The sequence below is a fragment of the Coffea eugenioides genome, chromosome 11, assembly GCF_003713205.1.
Source record: "Coffea eugenioides isolate CCC68of chromosome 11, Ceug_1.0, whole genome shotgun sequence".
Taxonomy (NCBI): Eukaryota; Viridiplantae; Streptophyta; class Magnoliopsida; order Gentianales; family Rubiaceae; genus Coffea; species Coffea eugenioides.
Genome location: NC_040045.1, coordinates 39463727 through 39476987, shown reverse-complemented (window position 1 = coordinate 39476987; position 13261 = coordinate 39463727). Strand labels below are relative to the sequence as shown.

The window sequence follows — 13261 nt, the reverse complement described above, 5'->3', positions numbered from 1 at the left end:
ACGGCCTGCTCATAATCATAATTTCACCCTCCTCCTCCGACAATAATCCATAAAATAGCATATCATTTTATTTTAGCAACATTCCTCGTGCTTCATAGACGTTATTGTAATTTACTGAGTCCTCCAGAAAGATCATGATGTAACTAAGCTCTCGGTAGAGACTTGATATCAAATTAGCTAGTTTCTCAAACCAAGATGATAGCATTCTTGAGATTCTCAACTGGTACTAAGCAAGCAGTTGCTTTGGCCGATAAGCACCAAGCAGAGTCTTTGAGATTTTCGCTGCTTTGCCCAGATGCTGATTTGATTTCATCCATCTTTCAAGAAAAGTCCTTTAGGTCGTCTGCAATGGTAACAAACTTATATAGCAGGTTACGCTCGCCACTGTCATAAATAGTTATATTTTCTGTTGTTCCATCTGGAATTTCAAGAGATCTCTGTGCAATCTTGGAAAAGATGTCAATCTGAGCAAGAAAACCAGAGAGAATGAATTCGTCAATTGTATGATTGTATCAGCCATAAATGGCACTCCATGAGTTCTCCAGTCATCTGATCAGGAACCTTACAAATGTATTGCAACTTATAATAAACAATCTATCACCAACTATTTGACTAAAATTTTCCATCCAGAGTTTGCTTAACATGGAGAATCATATACACGAGAAAAGCGACAGATGCTCTAGTGTCTGCACTAGAGAAACAACTTGACACTGAAAATTCATTACACCCCAAAGATTTGTTTGGTAAAAAAAAAAAATCCTTAAAAGGTACAAAGAACCAAAGTAGTAATAACTTTGATAACACCCAACGGTGTCTTAGTTAACGCCAAGAGTAAAAACTAAGAACCAACAAGAAAAATTTTGGTCATCTGTCGTTTGTTAAGTCAAAATGATGGACCCAATAGAAAGAAGAATAGATTTGGGTTTCAATCATCGTCATTTATGAGTATTGATTTTGTCTAAGCTTACCAGTGTTCTTATGGTTAAAAGACAACCTTGTTATGCTCAATCTAACAATGCCACTACTATGTTTCATTAGTAAGTGAGTCAATATAGCTCAATGATTGCTCTAACGACTAATTCTATTATGCTCGATCTGCTAGTGCAATGCCACGATGTTTCACTAGTGCGTGAATCCATATAGTTCAATGATTACTCTAACGACTAATTCTACGTTGCACTTTTTAACTTTTTATTTTAAACATTTACGTTTTAAACTTTTAAATTTGTCCCATTTAAATTCGATCGCTCGCACTTTACCGCCTAAGTATCCCGGTATTATGTGTAAATCTGTCAAATGGCACTCCACAAAAGAACAAAAAATCCTCAAATTGCACTAGGAAATGGTGATATTACTACTCACACCCAACTAACTCTTATAATATTATCAAAGTGGTAGACGTTTTTCTGGTACACTTTGATTAGGGTTTGCATTTCTTCCACAATTGGATGGCTTCTTTTTGGGCCGGATGACATGCAAAAACGAGGTGGGCTGGGTTAGGGTTGATTGGTGGGGTCCTCTAACCGCGTTCTCATTCTTGGACTTAATGGGGAGGAAAAGTTTATAAAAGGTGTCGCACGATGAAACAAACAGTCACTAAATGCAATTCGATGCTTCTCGATTAGGGTTTTTGCCCTTCCCCTCTTTGCTCTTGCGGGTTTTTGGCTTGTTTCTTTTTTTTGCCCCTTAAAATTATGGTACAGAGGATGATATTGGAGCTCAGGAAGAAAGGGGTAAGATGGAAGCGGAGCTAGATCTGCAGGAAATTGTGGGCATCGCCTGGCTTGGAAAGGAACTTTATTTTTTTTTTCTTTCTTATTTTTATGGGTTTTTTTAAAAAAATTCTATTTTCGATCTTAAATTTTTAGGTTTGGAGATAGGATGGAGAGAATCCTTACCGAGGCCAGCCATGCCTATGATTTCATGTGGTTCCTCCATTTCTTTTCCTTGTCCTTGAATGGATCTGGCATGTTCAGCTGAGGTCATGGACTGTCTTCTTCTTTTCCTTGTTTTTTCATTCGTTCTATTTTGGGTTTAGGGTTTTAGGGGCTTTGGAGTAGGATCCTTTCCAATTCCGGGCATGCCGATGATTTCATGTGGTTCCTCCTTTTCCTTTTCCTTACCTAGCTATGGTTCTTTGATCTTTGACTATCTTGCGTGGTAAGGTAAATGTTTCAGGTTCGTATTTTAGTACAATTGTCCATGTAAATCTGTCAGAAAATTTCCAAGTCTAGCTCTTTCTAGCTCGAGCATTTTGTATTATGAATAAGTTCCAAGTTTTTTACGATTTCTATGAAATGCTGTTCTAACCTGTTGATTGTTTGTTGAAAGTTTGCAAGTCAAAAATCATTTGACGGGTCCCTGGCATTCACCTGTTACAAGTTCACAAAGAGATGAGATATGGCATAAGGTGCTGCTGCCTTGGAGCGACTTGACTATTTCTTCCAGATTTAGGCAATTGACATGCTGCTATAGGACTGGATTTTTTTTTTCCTTTTTGCCAGATTAACCAATTGTATCGTTGCTGGTGTAATAATTTTGTGGCAAAGATGATTGAAAATGTTAATTGGACCGCTAGTTTTGCCTTTTTCGCTAGCTTAATATATGCGAGTGTGGAGTGCTATAGATCGAACTTGGAGGTTCCTTCATTTTCTTGCTGTGATTTTGATTCATTTTCACATACCAAAACTCAAACCGAAACTGAAAGTATAAAATTGCTATACCTTGTAGTTTGAATAACCTTTTAACTCAATCACACAAATCCAGTTTTATGGAAGTTCTAAGGATAAAATTCCTACCCAAACCGAAACTGAAAGTAAAAAATTGGTCAGGAGAGAAGATGGTAAACCTTCAAAATCAAAATGGTGCAGCGTTGAGTAGCTTGTGATAAAGGTGCAAGGCATGATAAACCCACAGCTTACTGCCCTACAAAATTAAGCTAAGTTTTGTTTTGCTACCCGACTTGATTGCTCTTTTAAGTAGTTTCAGAGCTATTCTGCTGGTTCACTTTGTGTTTGGTGATGAGATTGTCCTACGTGCACAAACCTAAAATCTTATTGATGGGCATATAGTCCCCCCATGGTCTACAACAAAACCATGAGAGCATACTTCAGCTTGTGGGCTGTAAGTTTTGATTTGCAGCTTACTGGGTGGTTTACTTCAGTAAACGAAAAGAAAAATACACTGGACACCCAACCTTAGTCCCGTTTTTTTTATGTTTGTCTAAAATTTTACCGTAAAAGTTATAAAATAATTTTTGAAGTATGTAAATTTTTATATATTTTGAAATATAATAATTTAAAATTTTTGATGTTATTATAACTAAAATTGTTAAAAATACTTGTAGCAGATAAATTTGACCAAAAATTTGTTTGTCCAACAGGACAAACATGGGGCATGGAGATAAAAAAAAATAAAAAAGTTTATAGAAATTGTTCAGCAAAAACACTGCACCCAACCCAATGAGAAAGATACTTGAAATTTCGACAATGTGTTTGGATTGTTTGTTTCCGTCGGAAAATATTGTCGTTTTCCGTGATCACATTTCCCTATCATCTTTTTCCCTCACATATATCAAATCGCTACAGTAATTTTTCCATGAAAAATGACGGAAAATGCAATCCAAACACACTTTTAAAACTACTACCGAACTCCTTGACACTTGTTCTAATATTTCAATTTTCATTTTTCTAACTCTTTTTTTTTTTAAATCATTTTTCTAACTCTTAAGCAATTTTGTATCTCCAAATGCATTGAAACAACATATTAATATAACTCTTGAAGCCTTCCATTCTTTACTAAGTAGATACAGCTCATAAATCAATCGTCAAATCCACACAGTAATGGTAACAAGTATTATTGTGTGCTTAGATCAGTGAATGGTGCTGGCGGCGGCCCATTGCCCACGTAGTCACGAGTAGAGAAAACGCAAAGGACAGAAAGACTTGGAAACACCAAGGACAGGGTATTAAATAATGTACTACTATGAAAGAAAAGGAGCATCCAAAGCGGCAATTGGACAAAGACACGTGATGGAAAGAAAAGCAGAAGAGATAAGACACCCAACTTCCAAGAAAGGTTCCATTTTCCGGTTGGTGGTGGTGACCAGGTCTACTAATCAATTTCCTAGCAGTTTCTTTTGGGGGATTGCATCTGTGTATATATATATATATTATACATATATATTGGACATGAAGCACCATGCCATGCTAATCCATGGTGGGAGTTACTGAGTAAGAGGGAAAGGCAGATAGATCTGCAGGAAGTTTTGGGAATGGGCTGCTAGGGATGGAAGCGACTAAAAAGTGAATCCCTTTCCTAGCCCGCCCATTCCTATGATTTCCTGTGGTTCCTTTCTTTCCCTACCTTGCTTGTTTGATTAAATCCAATTCATCTGATCCCCTGCTTTCTGCACTGGTGGTATTTTCACTTCTCCTTGCTCTACATGATTATTACTGTTTTGGGTCTTATTTGTTTTTATCATTATGCAATTGCTAGCTACTACTTTTTACTAGTATCTTTCAGGATCATCTAAAGTGATTCTTCTTGCAGGAAATTTAGCAGCTCAGAGTGGAAGATATTAATTAAGCTGCCGGTTTTACTGAGGTTTTTTTTTTGAAAAAAAGCAGCTCTCTGATCTTTTTGGTTTCCATGCGTGCTTATTCATCGTTGAGAAAAATTCTGAAAAAAAAAAAGGAAGTGAAAAAGAGAAATACTCTGTCCTTGAGAAAGACGAACAGGAGACCTTAAGCATATGGGTTTATCGGCGGAAAGACCTTTGGTGCTTGGATCACAGGATGAAAAACTACAACTTTGTGAAGGAACTTCAATTTCTACAGGAACTAATTGAAGTAGATCTTACAAGTATGAGTAGATCTTGGCTTTAAATTCTATTTAGATGCTTCTGCAACAAAATTGAACGTACATAAGCCAAATCTAAAGCAGGTCATATAACCAAATGCTAAACTTGGTTCAAAATCACTCACTGAAGTGGCTTGGAAATCCATGAACAATTAGCTATACAATTCCTCTGGATGGTTTTTTTTTTTTGCCTTTATTTTTTGGGGATTAAATACTTGGAATGAATCCTGAACTTCCACCAGTAGCATTTGCCTGGCCAAATAAAGAAAGGGGATGTACGAGTTGAATCTCATGTCCAAATTACAGCCGATCGATCCAAGTAAACAATTTCAAACTCCGATATTCTCTGGGCTATAACCAGTTCATATATTCCACTTGATGCAAATTTGTGCATTCAAAACCTGCACCCCTTCAAGAAAAAAGTTCTATAACAAGTATGGTAGTAGTGATGGTTAGCTAGAACATCTGGGGAAGTTACAAGTAGGATGGTTACTAAATTTCGTCCTTGGAACATACCTTACAAAAGAAATCGAATATTTGAATGCTGGCCAAGACTTAGAGCCTAACAAATCCATTGTTGAAGTCCCAATATGCTGTGTTTTTAGACTCGAACCGAGTATCAACTCAGCTGAACTAGAGGGCAGGTCAATGGATTCGATCCGGTTCGATCAGAGTTGAATTGGATTCGATCGGATAAATAAAAATTATTTAAAAATTAAAATATTATATATAAAATACCTAAAAATATGTTAATATTAATAAAGGTATATTTATATATATTTGATGTTTCATATATATTTAACAAGAAAATACAAAGAAATTAGAAAAATCAAGTAGTAATTTATATTGTTTAATGAACATTAATAAGTTCAGAATTAAAACTATGGATTTGATTGAAAAATAACATCAAATTTTAGGACAACATTTATAAAGTATGAAATATTTGAGGTATATTAATAAGTTTTAACAATTTAGGAGTCAAAACATAATATTGAAAAAGTTTAACCTTTTTTTAAAAAATTCTCCGGGTAAACCAATTTTTTCGATTTTTTGGGGTCAAATCCGAGTTTTGAGTCTTTTGATTTTGAAAAACAATTCAGACCGAATATTTGGCCGGTTCTCGATTCGACCGCACCGGTCCGATCCGAGTTTAAAAACACAGCGAATATGTCAAGGGAAGAATCTCTGTACTATACGAGAATAAAAGGAATCTGTTTCCCCTGTTTCATAACCACCTTCTTTTATGTTATCATCATTTGGGGGGTGTTTCAATTCCAGTGAAATCGTTTCTACAGTTGGTAATGGCTAATGAGATGAGGAAGCAGCTGGACTGGCAAGACTTAATTTTAAAGCTCATCACCTGAGCAGGAGAGTAAAAGTGCTAAATGCAAATTTCCAAACATTTGTATTTGGATTGCAATTTTTTGAAGTTTTTATAGAAAATATACCGTAGCGATTTGATATATTTGAGATAAAAAAATAATTGAAAAATATATTGACGGAGAGTATAGAAATTTTTTTATGAAAAAATTCTTTCCAAACAAAGAAATATTCTGCATGGTACATGTGAAGAATTTCATTCAATCAACTATATGTATTGCTTTGCCAGTGTACTCTCATACTCTCACCTACCAGCATTCCATATTGTGATCATTTCCAGCAACTCATACTTAAAATCCATCAACAATTCAGTGAACGCTCAATGGAAGCCAGCCCAGCAAATGACACCTTGGACATATAGCCATATGACCCAAAACTGTTGGTGTGGACTCTCTCTTTTGGGTTCGATTGGAAGACTGACGACAACCCACTCAATTAAAGCTTGTAATTTTCTTGCAAGCACGGTTCTTGTTTTATCGTGCAACATCATAGGAGTTCCAAACTAAATATAACAGTTTTTGTTAAGGGCGAATTACTATGCAACCGGATCTTAGCAGAAGTCACTCTAATCTCATCTAAGAGGAAAATATTTTTGAAAAAAAAAAAGACGGAAAGGAAAAAAAGCTATTTTTAAGAGTTTTTGTAGAAAAATTTAGTGTAGTGATTTAATATTTGTGGGATAAAAAGGTGATTGAAATGTATAAAAATTTTTCTATGAAAACTACAATACAAACAACGTATCACATGACGAAAAAAATTAGAGTAGACATCCGAATTAGCTTTTCTTTACTTTTTCTTTTTCTTCTTCTTCGGTCACCTTGTATTATATCCTAAAAGGTATAAAAAAGGGAGTTGGCTTATGAATTTGAGCAGCAGTCATGGTCCCCTATGGATCCTATGACTAGGTGGCTAAATTTGGAATTTTCACCTTAACATGTTAGTATTGTACAGATTGAGTTGGGTTAGTGGTACATTGATTTTGTTGTGCCCTATGAGTGAAGTTGCATGTCTGTTTAAAATGCTCCAAATGCAAATATAGACTAGTGTTTTTTGTGCTGGCAATCTCTTCTCCCCCATCTATGCATGTACCCCACTTATGTTTTGCATAGAGGTGTCAAAATGGATGATTTGGACAGATTTAGGTTGGTTAAAATGGATAATGAGTATAAGTGAGTCAACCCATTTATATCAATTTAATTAGATGGGTATAAATGAATAAGTCAAAAAATGAATTGGGTAACCCAATTACCCATTTATAACCCATTTATTTTAATTTTTTGTAAACTCATTTAAATTCATTTTTGCAAACTAAGTTATCAATTTATACCACCCTTTGCACCCATCATTAGTTTTAAATATTTATTTATAATGTTCAATAAGCCTAATTACCAATTTTTTTTCATCCGTACTCTATGTCACAAAATTACAAACTATTTAATAATTGAACAATAAGAATATAAAATTTTGAACTAAGTACTATAAAAGTTAACATAAAGTTTAATCCAAAAATTTTGAACTCCTAGCATTTTTTCGTGTGTAAATTAAAATTTTCATTTTGGAAAGGTAGGAAAAGAAACTAAAATTTGTCATAAATTGGTAATACTGAAAAATGAGTAAATTAACAAACTAAGAGAAAATAAAATGATAAGATAAAATCAACAAATAATAATAATAATGAAACAAAAGTAGTTAATATCATGACAAAATAAAAAATCTGGAAAAAAATGGGTAGGGGAAGAGAGGTGGTTTGGGAGAAGACAATTCTAAATGGATTAATTGGGTTTGATGAGTTACCTAATAATATTCATATGTACAAACTTAAGATACCCATATCTATTTATTCATGAGCGGGTATAAATAAATTTAGTTAAATGAATTTATTTATCACTTATAGTTTTACTATAGCTATTGACATTAGTTTTCTACCATGCAACCACCTACTTTTGCTAATGTAAATAGTGCTTTTGTTTACAACTCTTTGTTTGAATTTTCTATCCTGTAATGACCAACTTTTGGTAATGTACATATTACTATAAAACAATGTCCTTACTTATGTTGAACTACCACTCTTCCATCATCAAATTCCCATACACCCACTCTTACCTCCTCACATACACACAACTAATAATTTCACCAAAAGTTGGGCACCCTCCTGCATCGCACGAGGCACAAATAAACTAGTACTCCAAAAGAATGGCGATGGCACAGCCTGAAGATGACAAAAAACTCGAAGAAAATGAAAGAGGATGATAATTGATAGGGGACCCATTATGGAGCTTGTGCTATGTAATAGATTACCCAATCATTTTAGCATCCCAGTTGAAGTTTCTACTCGAATTCAGAAATGCAAGGCATGAGTAGCAGTAGATAATTATGCGAAGAAAGAAAAGAACGCAAAAAGGGAATGCATGCATGGGGAGGCCGCCCTCAATTCTCTTCCACCACCAACCCACTCACACTACCAACAGTGTCAAGAAAAAGGTACTGGATCCAATGCTTTGGCGTGCATTTTCGGTTGTTGCAACTCCAATTTTAGCACAGGAATATGTGTCTTATGTGTCTATGAACGTGTCATTGGAGTATGGTATGAGGTTTTTCTTTTTTTTTTTTTTTTTGGGACTGTGGCAAGCTATGCGGTCTTAAAATGGGTAAATTAAAGACAGGGAGGTAAAAAAGAAAAAAAATTAAAATTTATATGTTGAAATAAGGATGTCTTGAATTAATAAAAGTCATATGTGATAGATAATCAATCAGTTCAATATTCATCATAGAAGTTGGCATGCCGTTTCTTCTCTTCCATCAATTTTCTTATGGTTAATAATTTAAGCGAGAGATGAGCACAGATTATGCTCATTTCTCTATTTGTTATCCTTATTGGTTTTCCAGCTTTCAATGTACATAACACATCCAGACATAAATAGATTTTCCAAATTTTCCTTCAGTTGGATTAGAATTTAGAAGACCATTATAGACGTTCTACAATAATGTAACTAGGCTATTTTGACAGCCAAGTGGAATTAATCCAAGTAAGAACTGTTAGTGCATATGGAGTGGTATTAGCATTAAAAAAAATGTTCAATTAGAAAGGTGAATCTTACACTATATATAAAGCAAGAGGGATGAATTTGGTGAAAAGAAATTGTGGCACATATGCAAAAATTGAATTTGAATTTCAAATTTAAATTATATATTATGTATCAAATGGTAAAAGTATATATACTGTCAGTGTATAGAAGATTAATCCTTAATGTATTATCTAATTTATCTTTATTGCTAAAGATCATTTCAACTACTTGTTTTTCCACAATCACTCCATATATTGTTAAATTAATTAACACTTCCGTAACCAAAAAAGAACTACAACTTTACTAAAATCTTAAAAGAGTTGAATTTTTTTAAATTACTACTTTCCAACAAAAAAAAATTTTGAATCATTTTAATATGTTTTTATTAATTGCACACACATTGAGTGTGCCTCCTAGTACTAAAAAAAGAATCACTAGATCAAAAATTTTCTATATATACAGAAACTTCAGAACTCAAGTGAAGAAAAGAAAAAGAGAGAGACAGTGAAATAAGTGTGTTTGGATTATAGATCATTTGAATTGTATGAAATAATTACCGTAGCAATTTTTATGATATGATGCGTGTAAGATAAAAGGGTTATTGGAAGGATGATAAGTTGATTGAAAATTATAATTGTGATGCAAATAAATAATTTAGTTCTTCTGGCCTTTTGTCTTGATAAAAAACTAGAAAAGATAAAAAAGGAGAAGGAAGAAAATAAAAACAAGAAAAAAGATGGAAAAGGCAAAAGCAGCAGTCTCTGGCCAGCTTGAAACGGCTAAAACAGGGAGAGTTGTTCCTATCTTATGTGGGTGGGACCCGTTAGAAAAATGTTGGGGAAGTTAGAGTCCCAAGGCTCACGCGCCGCTATGTGTCTACCCAAGACGGGACAGCGAGTGGACAGTTGGGACTTTGGAGAGCTTTTGTTTGGATTTTAGATTTTGCCGACGAGACATGAGGCGTAGATTAGGCCGTCGAGTATCTAATGATTGATTTTTTCACATTTTATTTTACCTGCCGATGCTAGCTGCTTTCCAACGCGCTGCTCAGCCTCGTAAGCATCACGTTCCAAGGTTTTTGCCTTCAAGTTTAAGTATTCTGCTATGCCCATGTTTTTCACTTGATTCTTCATCTTTTTGTTTCTTACCTTTTCCTTTTTTCTTTTCCATTTTGTTTCTCAATTAGACCGTTCTTTTTACTTTGGATATTCCAAATTTTCATTTTTGTTCATTTTTGCTTTTTTTTTTCCCTGGGGTTTAATTTAGGGCACAACTTAATTCAAACAGCAAATTTCAATCTACGATATAAACTTGGAAAAAAAGTTGAAACAAATATGAATCTGTTTACAAGAGTAGAGAATTTGTGGATTCAGCTTGGGAAACTTGCGAGTTACTATTTTGATGCAGTCATACTTCAATAACTAAGCCCTTTTTTCTTTTTCTTTTTTTTTGGGGTTTTTGGGCAACAATGAGATAATCCAAAGATTGTCAAAGATACCAAGATGTGAAAAGTGAAACAAGGAACAAATAAAAGGGTGGGATAGATTTTGTATCATTGAACAAAGCAGACAAGAAGAGATTCAAGTGGTCAAATCAAGTTTGCTGCATTTGTCATTTGTGATCAAAGATATGGTTTTCCTTCGATGAATAAACTTAAGCATGAAACACCAAGGGGGCTATACTAGAGGCTAGAAACTAGAAAGCCCCAAGGGGGCTAGGTCAAAATGTTGAATTCATCTATTATCTCTTCAATTAGTTTCTAAAAAATGATGATTGCATATAAGTCAAAAAAAAAATGATGATTGCAAATGAGTCATTAATTAACCCACATTACTAATCATCAATGGCTATTCTGCAATGTTGATGAACCATGGATGACCAAGTGTATAATTTGTATGATTACTTTTTTTCAGCGCTTTTTTCAATGACTAAAATACAAGTGCAGTATAAATTGTAGTATCATTCATGAAGCTTGCTACTATTAATCAATTTGCATCGAACATTCTCTTCTTTTAAAGCTGAGGACAGCTTTTCTCTTTGGTTTAGAATTTCTAATTACCTGCGTCAGTATTTGTTAGTAAAATTTAAACTTAGGAGATTTGATTTCTTTTTCTTTTTCTTTTTCTTTTTCTTTTAGAAGAAATGAACCAATTTAAGTATTTGATGTAACTTGTCATCATTTTCGAAGGAACTGAACAAGAATATGAATATTCAAACGCCACTCATTAGTGAATGTTTATCCAACATTTTATGATGACTTCTCGTACTCAATTAAGAATCTGAAATTAATAATGGAGTTAATAATCTGAAAGAGAAAAGGTAATCTGTTGCCTAAATAACACGTGTGGTGAATTCATAATTTGGCTCTTTATACATTGGAATCATTTTAGTTCCAAAAGTAATGGAACCATGTCATAGGTTCATGAATTAGAAATTCTAAATTCAAATCTCTCCTTTTTTCTCATTCCTTAAATTCATCCGGAAAATGGCTGAAATTTTTTTTAAAAAGAAGCCCTTGTAAATTAGGTAAATCTTGTTCCACTTTTTTTGCCTTTTCCAAAATTCATTGCTTGTCCCTCCTACATACATGGAATCCATTTAAAATTAGTAAAATGAAAAAAGATTCAAGGTTTTAGCCAGAAAATGACACATTGCTTCTGTGTGATTGCTGTAGCAAAATTGCAAATAGTTCATCGGTAGGATTCAAGGACTGATGATGGAGAGTACGTAACAGGTATTTATGACGCAAAATTGGCGCAGTGATGATGAATGGTGGCAATCATAGAGTCAATCACGATGGCCAATGGGGAGGCATAGGATTCAAGGACGGCTGAGATTCATTTCATTTTCCAGGCGAAGAAGTGGAGCACTAATTAAAGCCTAAAGCAAGATAAACAGATGTCTAGCAGGTGGCTTTAGGCTTTTCGAGGTTTCAACCATGGCCCCATTTGATCATAACTTTATCATGGGAAAAATATGTATAGAGTCAACTTTGGAGATTAATCAAATCATATTATCATTGAATCAAGAACTCTCAGAATTTTCTAGTTGACGAAGGGATCACCAAGCTGATGATATCATCTTCCTCTTCAGCTAGCACTGCCATAGTTGAATCCAACTACAGAACCGCCCTCTTCTTTTTTTTTTTTTGTAGTATTATTTTGTAATTATAAGAGGCAAACATCAAGGGAGAAAAAGACATGTTTTTCAAAATTGAGGGTGGTAATTGTATGAAAAACTTAATGGAGTACTAATTTAAAAAGCTTTCAAGCCTATTTTTATTAGAGTAAATCTTGCTAAATTTTGGGGTGATGGTGGAGGGCAATTGCCCACGCTCATCACAAGGTGGCTCCGCCCCCTATTTTTGAAGAAGAAACAAGGTGCACTTTTTTTAGTGTTTCTTTGGGCAAAAGAAAAGTTTCATCTAGAATCGTGTTTTCTTTAAACTGTACTATACAGAACTTTTATCAGTGCTTAACATTGGATGTAACAAAATATAGTCTGTGGGTCAAGAACAAGATGCTTTTACGAGGTTTTTAGCTGTGAGTAAAAGTGTGGAAAAAAGTGTTCTGAATTAATGAGGAAGACACTACACATCAACTTTTTGGTTGTCATTAGCAGCAGCAGCAGCTCCACCACCACCAAACTGGCAACCACAGTATTATCCATGCAAAAGAAAGTTTTTTTTTTCTTCTTTATTTTTCATGGAACGAGAGAGAATCTAGCTAATCGCTGACTTGCGACTTTCAGCTTTTGCATTTGCTGTGCTTTTTCATCTGATGGACAAATCCACCGGAAGAAAAGGGATAACAAACCATTATTTCTACTGTTTTTAGCCTTCTTCATTTCAAAGCTAAATCCACCAAATCTAGAAAGGGTGTTTTATGTCGCAACATCCCTAAAGTATCTTGGAACCAAAAAGGAGGAGTAGGCAGTAGGGATTTCTACACTTATCT

The 13261-nt window shown here is 34.4% G+C and overlaps 2 long non-coding RNA genes across 2 annotated transcripts; both read left to right on the top strand.

Moving 5' to 3' along the window:
• Positions 1-1611: 1611 nt before the first annotated feature.
• On the top strand, positions 1612-2632 carry LOC113753291. The gene is made up of 2 exons (XR_003465015.1): positions 1612-2178; positions 2332-2632. It is a non-coding gene; the product is annotated as an uncharacterized LOC113753291 (long non-coding RNA).
• Positions 2633-4214: 1582 nt separating this feature from the next.
• On the top strand, positions 4215-5101 carry LOC113753940. The gene is made up of 2 exons (XR_003465110.1): positions 4215-4419; positions 4552-5101. It is a non-coding gene; the product is annotated as an uncharacterized LOC113753940 (long non-coding RNA).
• The last annotated feature ends 8160 nt before the right edge of the window (positions 5102-13261 follow it).